Source organism: Leptinotarsa decemlineata, unplaced genomic scaffold, assembly GCF_025532065.1.
Source record: "Leptinotarsa decemlineata unplaced genomic scaffold, Ldec_3_MD MMD2_tig00078422_RagTag_RagTag, whole genome shotgun sequence".
Lineage (NCBI taxonomy): Eukaryota > Metazoa > Arthropoda > Insecta > Coleoptera > Chrysomelidae > Leptinotarsa > Leptinotarsa decemlineata.
In genome coordinates, this window is record NW_027412747.1 from 10,138,577 (window position 1) to 10,150,151 (window position 11,575).

The 11,575-nt window shown below is 33.3% G+C and overlaps 1 long non-coding RNA gene across 1 annotated transcript; it reads left to right on the plus strand.

The window, feature by feature from the left end:
• Nucleotides 1-3,161: 3,161 nt before the first annotated feature.
• Nucleotides 3,162-7,126, plus strand: LOC141487317 (uncharacterized). Its single transcript, XR_012468325.1, has 2 exons — nucleotides 3,162-3,268; nucleotides 6,435-7,126. It is a non-coding gene; the product is annotated as an uncharacterized lncRNA (long non-coding RNA).
• Nucleotides 7,127-11,575: the final 4,449 nt, after the last annotated feature.

Consider the following 11,575-nt stretch of genomic DNA (forward strand, 5'->3'; position numbering starts at 1 on the left):
TTTCGTTGTAAGTGGTGCATAGGCATCTACTAAACAAAGAATGTTATTATTCAGAAAATCAATTTTTACATCAATGTGATTGATATCATAAATGTTGTTCCATTGCATAGCTTCATGATCCATACGAAAATCATTTGAATTTATACTAGATAAGTTACGAAAAAATATAGTACTGTGCAAATTAGTCGTTTTGGGTAATTAGAAAATGCAATAAATTAGGAAATGTCTCACCAAATTTGTGTCCAAAACGCCAAAATCCTGAACCTCAAAATTGGTGTAGAGATGGTCAATTATTGTCATTGAATTATTAGTAATATGTGTGGTTTCTGAAATGATTTGCTGCAAACTGAAAGAATCAGTAATACATATCAAGTCATTTCTTAACGTTGAATGAATATTCATATAATCGATATTGAAATCTCGCATGCATATTATTTCATCAAAATTTGTGTATACATCAACCAGGGTATTCTCTAGTTTATTTGAAAATGTTGAACTATCAATATTGGGAGGCATATATGTCTTACCTAAAACATACCTTTCTTTACTGATTTTAAGTTTTAACCAAATATACTCTATGTGTCGCAAATTTTCTGCTGCTAAAATATTAAAATCTATATTGTTTTTAATATATACGGCTACCCCTCCTCCGCGTTTATTTAGAAGTCGCAACGAACCAGTGTATATCCATCAATCAATACTATTCTGTCATCAATTCCTGGATGCAACCAAGTTTCCGCTATTCCAAAAACATCGAATTTTTTAGATAAATCAATTATTTAACATCATTCAGTTTGGAAACAAGTGAACAAATATTCACATGTCCTATATTGATATACATTTTTCAGCTATATATAAACTAGATGATAAAAAAATCGATAATATCTCAATATCTCTGAGATCGAGTAAAAACTTTTCCACGAAATGACGACTTAGTGCTATATACGAATCGTTCTCTCCTATGAGATTTCGTTTCTGAATTACCTCTTTGAGTGCCTCTACAATCGTCCTCTTCTGACTCAGATTCGCCTAAAGATTGGTTTTACAGCTGTAACAATTCATCAACCGTATAAATGTCATCCCCAATCACTAGTTTGTGGCCTTTTATAACAGCATTCAGGTTCTGATTCAACGCTTTCTTACGATGCTTTCTAAAATTTTTCTCTCCTCATGATCTTCGAAGCAAAGATCATTGGTTATCACTATTCCGGATCCTTTCAATTCAGAAACTTTTGAAAAAACGATTTGTTTTTTCAAAAGACTCAGAAATTCCAGTATGAAGCCAGAATTTTCGCTGTTGCCAACCTTATAGATGTTATTGATATCACTTTCCTGAATATTTACTCTTAAGATATGGTTGAGTTTATTCAGAGTGTCTTGTAGAAGATTTTCCTTCTTAACAGTCAAACCAAATATAATGATATTATTTCCTCTGATTTTCCTTTCGATCACTAGCCGAACAACTTCAAAGCTTTCTCAGTTTTATTGTCCACCTCCTTCAAACTATTTTTTATTTCTTCTTTTAGAAGGTTTATCTGTTCTTCATTCGCTCTTGTTAATTTTTCCGTCTGTTCTTCATTTGCCTTTTGTATCAATTTGAACAACTTATCTTCGGGCATATTTTGAATTGTTTTCAACCTTCGGTGGAAACTGAACAAATCCAAAGTGGAATCTATCAGCTTTTTTAAGTGTCAAGCAAATGTGAGCCTTATAGATGAGCTAATCAGCCGTTATTTATTTTTCGAAAACTGAATTTTCGTTTTAACAAGTATTCATTGATGATACCTTCTATTTCACGTATAGATTGATAGTTGATAGAAACTTTTCACTCGGAATATCGATTTATTACTGTAAAATTCACTTAGTTTGCAGAGCCCATTTAGTCCATTTCGGTTCACCTGTTCATATATCAACCAATCCCAAACCAAATATGCAGCAAAACATGTTATTTGTAGGTCCTAATATAGTCCGTTGGGTTTGACCAATATATATCTTACCACAATCGCAGCTTATTTCGTGAATTCCAGACTTTTCTTTCACCAACGTCTTGTCTTCCGGACTGCCCAACATTTGTTGAAGTGTACGTGCAGTTTTGAATGTCACTCTTTTATTAAGTACTTTGAATGTTCAGACCAACCCATTGGAGTATTTGGGTTCATATGGAAGCACAATGAATTTTGAATGTTCCTCTTTTCGAAAAGTCGAGCCATTACGAAGATGCTCCCTGATTAATTTATCCACTATGTTTGACGGATACCCGTTACTTTCGGCCACTTCCCTGAGAGCGGTCTATGGACAAGAAATCGTAGTCCCTCCCTTTTTTGTTGGGGCAATGATGAGAGATCTCAGAGAGCTATACCTGAAAGTGGTACAGGTAGGGGATAAATGTATGGGATAGTCACTAACATAGAGAAAATACATAACAAATAAGAGGTATTGAGAACCAGGTAGTTTAGCATAGGAACAATAAGAGTTGGAGTTAGGTAATATTAACCGGCAGTAGTTAGGTATTACTAACAGGTGGTAGTTAGGCCACTAGCATATAAAACACTAACATAGAAGTGAAATTCACTCATAATGATCTCCTGAGGACGTTAACTTCGTTAGCGCGTCGAGAAACCGTGATTCTGTTCTGGTGTTGGGAAAGTGTTTTCAATAGACGTGAACATAATGTTGATCAAAAATGGAGTTCATCCATACCGAATTGAATTACGTCAATAATTCTATGAAACGGATATGATAACCGAAAATTTTGGAATATGTTTTGTTTTCTGACGAGTACACATCTGAAAGTGATGGTATGGTAAATGAACATAATATGCACTTCTACTCAACACAGACGTTTTAATGAATTTATCATTTTCGTAGTTTCTTATTTAGAACTATCAATTGAAAATCAATTGGACTAAAATACTTCTTAAGTGTATCACACTGTATGTAGCACATTCCAATGAAAATAAATGTTTTCACATACATTTCTGCCATATTTTTTTTCAGCTGTACGGCTGTGGTGGGAACTACCTTTGCAGCTTATTTTGAATTCATGGACATGATTTATTTTGCTCAGTGTAGGATACAGTTCATTTATCTGAGATTTTTACCCGTTTCTTGTTTTCAATGCCTGATAAATTTTTATGTATGTTAGGTTTTTTGTTAACTCCATCAATTCTGAATGAATACCTGTTGAATTGGATCGCGTTTACAGTGATCAGACTTTGAAATATTTCCTATATTTTTAACTTTAAAGTTTTAAAGATTTTAACATAATGTACTGTCTGCAGTTATCAAATTGGATTTCCAATACACATTGGTTCCTAATATACATTCAATTCTGCCAACTTCAGTGAAACAGATACTCAAAGAAGCATACCATATTTTAGAATTGATGAGATATCAACGTCAAGATGAGTACAGAAGAAAATGATGTTGATGATATTGAGCAGTACACGAGATATTTTATTAAGCAGTTTTGTCCCACTATGGATGAATCTACACTATCTTCAGAAATATATCGTCATATTAACAAGGCAAACAAAATTGTTTTGGATGGTTTCCGAATTTTGCCGTTGTCTTCTTTGGTTATAATCTCCAAACGTTTCGGCTGCAACTGCGGTAGTCATCTTCAGTGGTGTGGTCAAAGTACTTTTCTTGACGTGTCAACTGAAAGTTGATGTGAGAAACAATAGACGATGTTTGCTCAGTTATTGAATAAAAATTCAAAATCTGAAATTTTCACCAATTAACTGGTTTAACTGATTTTTCAAATGCCATTTTTCACCACATTCAGCTCGAAAATATTGACAGAAAGTAGTATTTTTTCAACTTCAACTTCAACAGTGAAGTGTATCTACTCTTGTATTTGAAAAAAGGTCGAACATACTAGGCGGATCATTTTTCTGTGCCAGTCAAAAGGTGTGATTTTTATTGTGGGTGATAACTACTTTATAATGTTAAAATAGGAAGTTTGAACTTTCACTTTTGTTCAAGTTAAAAATTACTGTAATGTCTTGATTGATTTTCTCAAACGTTTACGGTTTGCTGAACTTTCAATTTAAATTTTTCATTTGCGTTCATAATGAAACAATTCACTTCATCCAGATTGAAAATAGTTTACAGAATCAGATTATATTCACTACGCTATAGTATGTAGCTGCAAAACAATCATCAACTTCTTTGATCATATCTGCATTGACTATTCTATATGTTGGAGACAATTTTCGCTTGCAAGTATTTCTACTCCACATATGACAAATAAACAGAGAAAGTCTTGCTAAATGTATTGAAGAATTTCAAAAAATGTACCAGCTATTGAAATAATTGGGTGTTTGAATGGATAATTTGATAAACTCCCACGTTGAAGGTCATATTTTTTTTTTTAAATCATAAAACTATCATGTCCATGTATACAAAAAGTATATTGAAAACTACGAATATTCATTGAATAAACATTTACGCAATCAATTAGTTTTTTGGGCCATAGCACCGTATAGAAGAAACAACAAGTAAGTTCACTCTCCGCATATTTGGGTCAAGATTCCTTACCTCGAATTTTATGTTCAGCCGACCTAAAGCGCAATCGACTGAATCTGATGCGTTTACCAAGCGAGCCAAGTTGAGGCGTGGAATATTATTACAGAGTGAGTTGTTGTAAGTGGCGGTTTTGTATTTGTGAAAAATTCGTGTCTAGTTTCAAAATGAACAAGTGTCGAGCTGTAATTTGCAGGGTGATGTCGGCGTTAATTTTTTTCGATTTTCAATTGACGAAAAAAGGTATGTTTTTCTAGTATTTATTATGTAACATTGAAGGAATGAACTTATAACGAAAATCATAAAATAAATTGTTATACACCACATATGGTGGTGTTATAGACCACATATGGTGGTGTCATTTAGACCACATATAGTGGTGTCATTAATATGCACACTTTTTTTATGAAATTAATTTGATGAAATTGAATTTTACCTCACTTTGCCTCACAAGTAATTATATAAAATGACAAAACAATCGAAGTTCCACTGGTAATCCACGGAGGAAAGTAGTTGTTGAACCACATCAAGTTTATGATTTGGCTAGTATGTATCTGTAGGAAAAAAATTACTTTAACTGAAATCTCTCCAAAACCAAAGTATCAAATGTATATTCAAATATCCTCTCTTGGAGCCTTCTTTTCATTCATATGTTTCAAATAATCTACTATAAATAGCAAATTTATTTATTCTCACATTCTGTCATGGATAACAAAAAACATTAGAATTTCATCCGATTGACACACTTCATAATTAGCAAACTAGGTAACCCAAAACTAAGAAATATGTATTTTATACTGAAGTTTCGATTTGATACAACCAACCCAATAATATATAAAAGTTTGAATTAAAGGGGTTATATTTTTAGGAGTAATTAATTTTTTGGGAAAGAAAGTTTTTGGCTTTCTACTATTCCATCTGATACAAAAAAAAGGGATGAGAGAATCTTCCAAAGAAAGGAAGGAAGTAATCAAATTTGAAAATAAGTAACTCTATACATGGATGTGTAGATCATGCAAAGAAGTAACTTTCAAATACAAACTGAAAGAAAGTATTCCTGAAACAGCTACTTTCATATAAACATTGAATTACACGAAAGAAAATAATTCTTTCGAAACAAATACTTCTATATGAACACTGAATTATACAGAAGATACTTTTCTCTACTCAGTTTGTATTTCAAACATTTGTTCAAAGTAGAACTCATGTGAATGATATCTGATTCTTATTCCACGCATCCCTTTCCTCAACAGTTTGTGTGCCTTGGTAATAAAACGATGTATATTCACCCGTGACAGGACAAATCTGCTTTATCAGATCTCTTGTGTACTGCTCAATATCAACAATATCATTTTCTTTTGTATTCATTTTGACATTTATACTATATCACTCCTGAAATATATTATGCTTCTTTGATAATCCGTTTCATTGAAGTAGGTAATTGATTACAATTGAAATATAAAAGTATTCAAATGTATATCATAAACCAATGTGCATTGAAAACTAAGTGAAATATACAATATATATATATATATATATATATATATATATATATATATATATATATATATATATATATATATATGATGAGCTGTTTTCTCGGGTTTCGCTCCGTGTTCTATGTATTTTCTCTCCATAAGGATTATTTTCACAACGTTTCGGCAAAGTCTCATTTGCCATCTTCTGGTGATGTCTGGTTTTTTCAACTAGAAAACTAGTTGAAAAAACCAGACATCACCAGAAGATGGCAAATGAGACTTTGCCGAAACGTTGTGAAAATAATCCTTATGGGGAGAAAATACATAGAACACGGAGCGAAACCCGAGAAAACAGCTCATCATACTTTATCCGTGAGAATCTTCGAGTTAACATATATATATATTTATATATATATAAATATATAATAGATTCTGCTAGTGAGTGACAATCATTGACAAGATGAGTAGAGAAGATAGTGCTGACAGTGTTGATATAACACAGTATACGATAGATCTTATTAAAGAAATGTGTCCGGCTATGGAAGAAGAATTGGTGGCTACAACGGCAGAACGTCTCATATCCAAAGCCGAAAGAATTATGAAAAGAAGAGAGTCGAGAAGAAGAGCAACAAATTCCTCCGCAGTAGACGAACCACAAGAAGTTTCTAAAACTACAATCAATCCGTGTCCAAAGCTCAAATATTCCAGCCTAAGTGATCCAAGGCCTAAATATACCAACCTTTGTGATTCAAAGCCATCATTTTTCAAAAGCTGTGACCAAAGGCCAAGACGTTTCAAATACAGTGACTCACGGCGCTATAAGGATTATGGTAGAAGGCACTATAAGAAAAACAGCCTTGTGGTTAACAACGGTTCCTCTCGAAGTTATTATGTTCATAATCATTTTGATGATAACTGTTCTCCACCGAAAAAACGAAGGAAGTTCGAAGATTCCAGGTTTTCTTCAAGAATAGATACAGCAGCAGAACGAGTTCAACCCTTCGATAGTTGGTATCCAAAACACTAATTGATTGCGTTATTGCGTCAAAAATGTGTTTTTAGGATCATTGATGTTTTTTGACGTATTTGTAGTTTTTAATATACTTTTTAACAAACGAATATGTGTATGAGTTTATTAAAATACCCATAAAATACTCAATTATTTCAAAAATTCATTGACACATTCCTTTGGAAATCTTTCAATTATTTATGCAAGACTTTCCACGATGGTTTATCATTTGATGTGCAAAAATACTTGCAAGCAAACTTTGTCTCTGAAATATAGAATAGTCGATGTAGATATGAACAGAAAATTGATAATTTTTGTGGAGCTACAGACTAATAGTAAATATAATATGACAATTTTTAAAAATCGCAAAGTATACTTAAAAAGAAGTGACTTTTTTCATTATTAGCGCAAATGAAAAAAAAAATCAAACGTTCAGCAAACTGTGAAAATATATCCTAGAGTAATTTTCAATTTCAACAAAGGTGATATACAGGGCGTTCTCGTTCCAACAAAAACTAGACCCCCCTGTAAGTCAGAAACGGACGTGTAATCGAAAATTTCAAAGAGTACGTCAATTTTTATTTCTAGGGGGGCTAATTCTGATATGGAAATCATACCCAAAACTTCACCCCCCTGCGGTCAGCAACTACCCCCTTATTATTTCAATGGCATGAGGGGTCGAGTGATACATCATTTGAAAGATCTTTCGTTTCTCTATCATTTCTGTGATTTAAAAAAAATCGGTTCATTCTTTATTGAGAAATTGAATGTTAAACAAGACAGTTATGTGCTGTGATGTTAGGACAAAACAGAAAATTTGATGTAGTATATTTTAATGGGGAAATCAACAACAAGTTATATCAGTAGAAACAAAATCAACGGATGAATTGTTCAAAATGACCTTTACCTAATTCCATACAATAATACAGTCTACTCTCAAAAGCGTTCCGTACATTATTCAAGACGTCCGGAGTCAGCAATCGGCATTCCCGAATAATTATCTGTCGCAGGTCTTCTAGATTTCTAGCCTTAGTAGAGTACACTTCCGACTTCAGTTGTCCCCACAGAAAGAAGTCCATCGGTGTGAGATTAGGTGATATTGCTGACCACTCCACTGGACCCCTTCTCCCTATCCAACGCATTGAAAAACGTTCATCAACGAACATCAAAATAAGGGTGTGCATCATTCTGCTGGAATGTTATTCAATTTTTCACTGAATTGTCATCATTTTCCAAAATTTGTGTAATCATAGGATCTACACAGTCTTGTAATTGATTTAATTATGTGTCTTCTTCGAGATTACCTTCAATGAAGAATGGTCCAACAATATGATTACCAAGAATGCCGGCCCAGACATTCAATATTTTTGGAGTTTGTGAATATGTTTTCATCACCAACTGAGGTTCACTTCACCATTCAACATGAAAGAACATTCGTCTGGAAAACATGTATCGTATAATAGGTTTGGGTTATTGGTCAATTTCTCGCTGAACACCTCATAAAACTGAAGTCGGCGATCAGGATCATCTTCGTTCAATTCCTGAACTAGCTTTATTTTGGATGGATGGAATTCATATGCTTTCAAAATCCGAAAAATACTAGAGCTGATATACCAGACGCTCTAGCTACTTATCTGATAGATTGCCGATTATCCGATTATCCATTTGTACACTTCCTAAACCTGCAACTTCAACTCCGTCATTTCTGACAGGACGGGCTACTTCATGTTCTCTGTTGTGAACAGAACCTGAAGTTCGAAACTTATCCATTAACTGTTTAACCTATTGATGGCTCACGTTGTGGTCTGGATGATTCGTAATATAAATTCTTGCAGCAGCTTTAGCATATTAATTATTTCGATAATAGGTTGCAACAGTTCCTATTCTTTGTTCAGTAGAATAAACCATGCTGGAACACAGTGAACAAGGATGACTGAATATCAATTCGTGAAGAAGTGACAGTGGCCAACTGTCTGCTTTTTGTTCTGCGACAACTAGATTCAACAGAGAATTGTTCGGGAATGTCGATTTCTTACTCCGGACTTCTTCAATAGTGTAAGGAACGCTTTCGAAAGTAGACTGTATTATTGTATGGAACTAGGAGATGAAACTCGTTGATGGAGGTCATCTTGAACACTTTATGCATTGATTGTGTTGCCATTGATTTTAGTTTTGTCGATTTCCTCAATAAGATGAGCGAGTGCGAATTTTCTGTTTTTTCCTAAATAAATCGTTTAACATTTAATATCCCAATAACGAATGAACCAATTTCGAAAAAAATTACAGAAATAATGAAGGGACAAAAGACCTTTCAAATGATGTATCACTCGATCCCTCATGCTATTGAAAAAATAGGGGTAGTGACCACAGGGGGGTGAAGTTTCGGGTATGATTTCCATATCAGAATTAGTCACCCTAGGTGACTAATTCTGATGAGGTGAATATCAGAATTAGTCACCCTAGAAATAAATGTTGACGTGTTCTTTGAAAATTTCCATTACAAGTCCGTTTCTGACTCACAGGGGAGGTCAAATTTTTGTTGGAACGCCCCATATACAAATAAATAGATAAATTCATAAATAAATGTTTATTGGTCCCTTAAACTAGTGTATACACAAGATCGGACATGCCGTTCCAAGTACTGAGAGTGGTACATAAGTACCAACTCAAGTAAAATACATAAAGTACACAAACAATATCAATTACAGTTATAACAACATCTTTACCTCAACTTAGAGTTCAGATGAATACGACTCGAATTCATTTAGTGAATGAAAACATTGTGTGACTGCAAGTTTTTTTATAGTCTAATCAACAAGTTCAAAAACATGAAAAATAGAGATAAAGGTCCTAAAAATATGAGCGATAGCTCATTCGATTCGGAATCACCTCTAGAAAAATGTTTTTGAAGGATTTTGGTGCAGGTAAAAATTTCCAGTTGTTATTAACAAAATATTATTAAAAAAAAATGGTATTTAGTTTTTCGTTAATAACTCAAACAATATTATTATTTAAGCAATTTAAAAAAAGCTCATTAAAGAGGAGGAAATTTCCGATAAAAAAATCCCGATTCCCGAAACTCTATCTCCATTATTTATAATTTTAATTTGACGTTGAAAATAGGGTTCCCCGCGGTTGTTACGGCATGCGCGCGCTGCCGCAAAAGAGAGTTTATCAAATGAAATATTTTTTTTATAACATAATATGTCATTTTTGAAAAAATCTAGTATCTTCTTAACACTTGAATGAATCGAATCCCGTAGAAAAAAAAGTTTCATCACCATTTTTCAAAAAGTTATTCGATTGTTAACTAACGAATTTTTTCCCAATCTTTGTTGGCATAAATAATGGGATGAAAGGTATAAATAATTGGCCTATAAATTTGAAACTTCGTGGAGCCCTTTTGATAAAAAGGTCATAAAAAGTCATAAAAATTTATTAATTTGTTAATTATGATTTTTTATAACTATTGCTGAATGAAATATCTGAAAATTGTTGATAAACATTTTTTTCCAATTGATATTTAACTACGTCTGTTTTCACATTAAACAATGGCAGTAATTAGCATAGGATATTAATTTTTTACGTAATTTGTTTGTTACATTGTTTTAAACAAATAGAGAAATTCAATATTTTTGAAAAAATTATTTGTTTTGATGAACTCTCTTTGGCGGCAGCGCGCGCATGCCGTAACAGCCGCTCGGAACCCTATTTTCAACGTCAAATTAAAATTATAAGTGATACATCATTTGAAACGTCTTTCGTCCCTCTAATAATTTTGTAATTTTTTTCGAAATTGGAATAATTCGTTATTGAGTAATTGAATGTTGAACGTTTTATTTAAGAAAAAACAGAAAATTTGCTGTACGTTCATTTTAATGAGGAAATCAACAACAAATAATATCAGTGGAAACAGAATCAACAGATAAATTCAAAGGACCTCCACTTAGTTTCATACAATGACACAGTCTACTCTCGAAAGCGTTCCGTACATTATTCAAGATGTCCGAAGTCAGCAGCAATCGCCATTCCATTTCCATTCCATTCTCTGCCTCAGTCTTTTAGATTTGCAGGTTTAGTAGAGTACACTTTTGACTCCAGGTGTCCACACAGAAAGAAGCCCATTTGTGTGAGATCAGGTGATCTAGCTGGCTACTCCACTGGACCCTTCTGGCGATTCAACGCATTGAAAAACGTTCGTCCAAAAACATCTCACTTGAACATCAACATGTGGGGGTGCACCATCCTGCTGGAATCTTTTTTTCGTTTTCTACTAAATTGTAATCATTTTCTAAAATTTGTGTGATCACAGGATCTACACAGTCTTGTAATAGATTTGAGTATGTGTCTCCACTGAGATTACCTTCAATGAAGAATGATCCAACAATATGATTAACAAGAATGCCGGCCCAGACATTTGATTTTTGTGAGGTTTGTGAATGTGTTTCCATCATATCGCTCCAGTAACGACAATTATGTCTATTCACTTCACCATTCAACATTAAAGGACTTTGATCTAAAAAACATGTATTGTATATTAGGTTTGGGTTATTGGTCAATG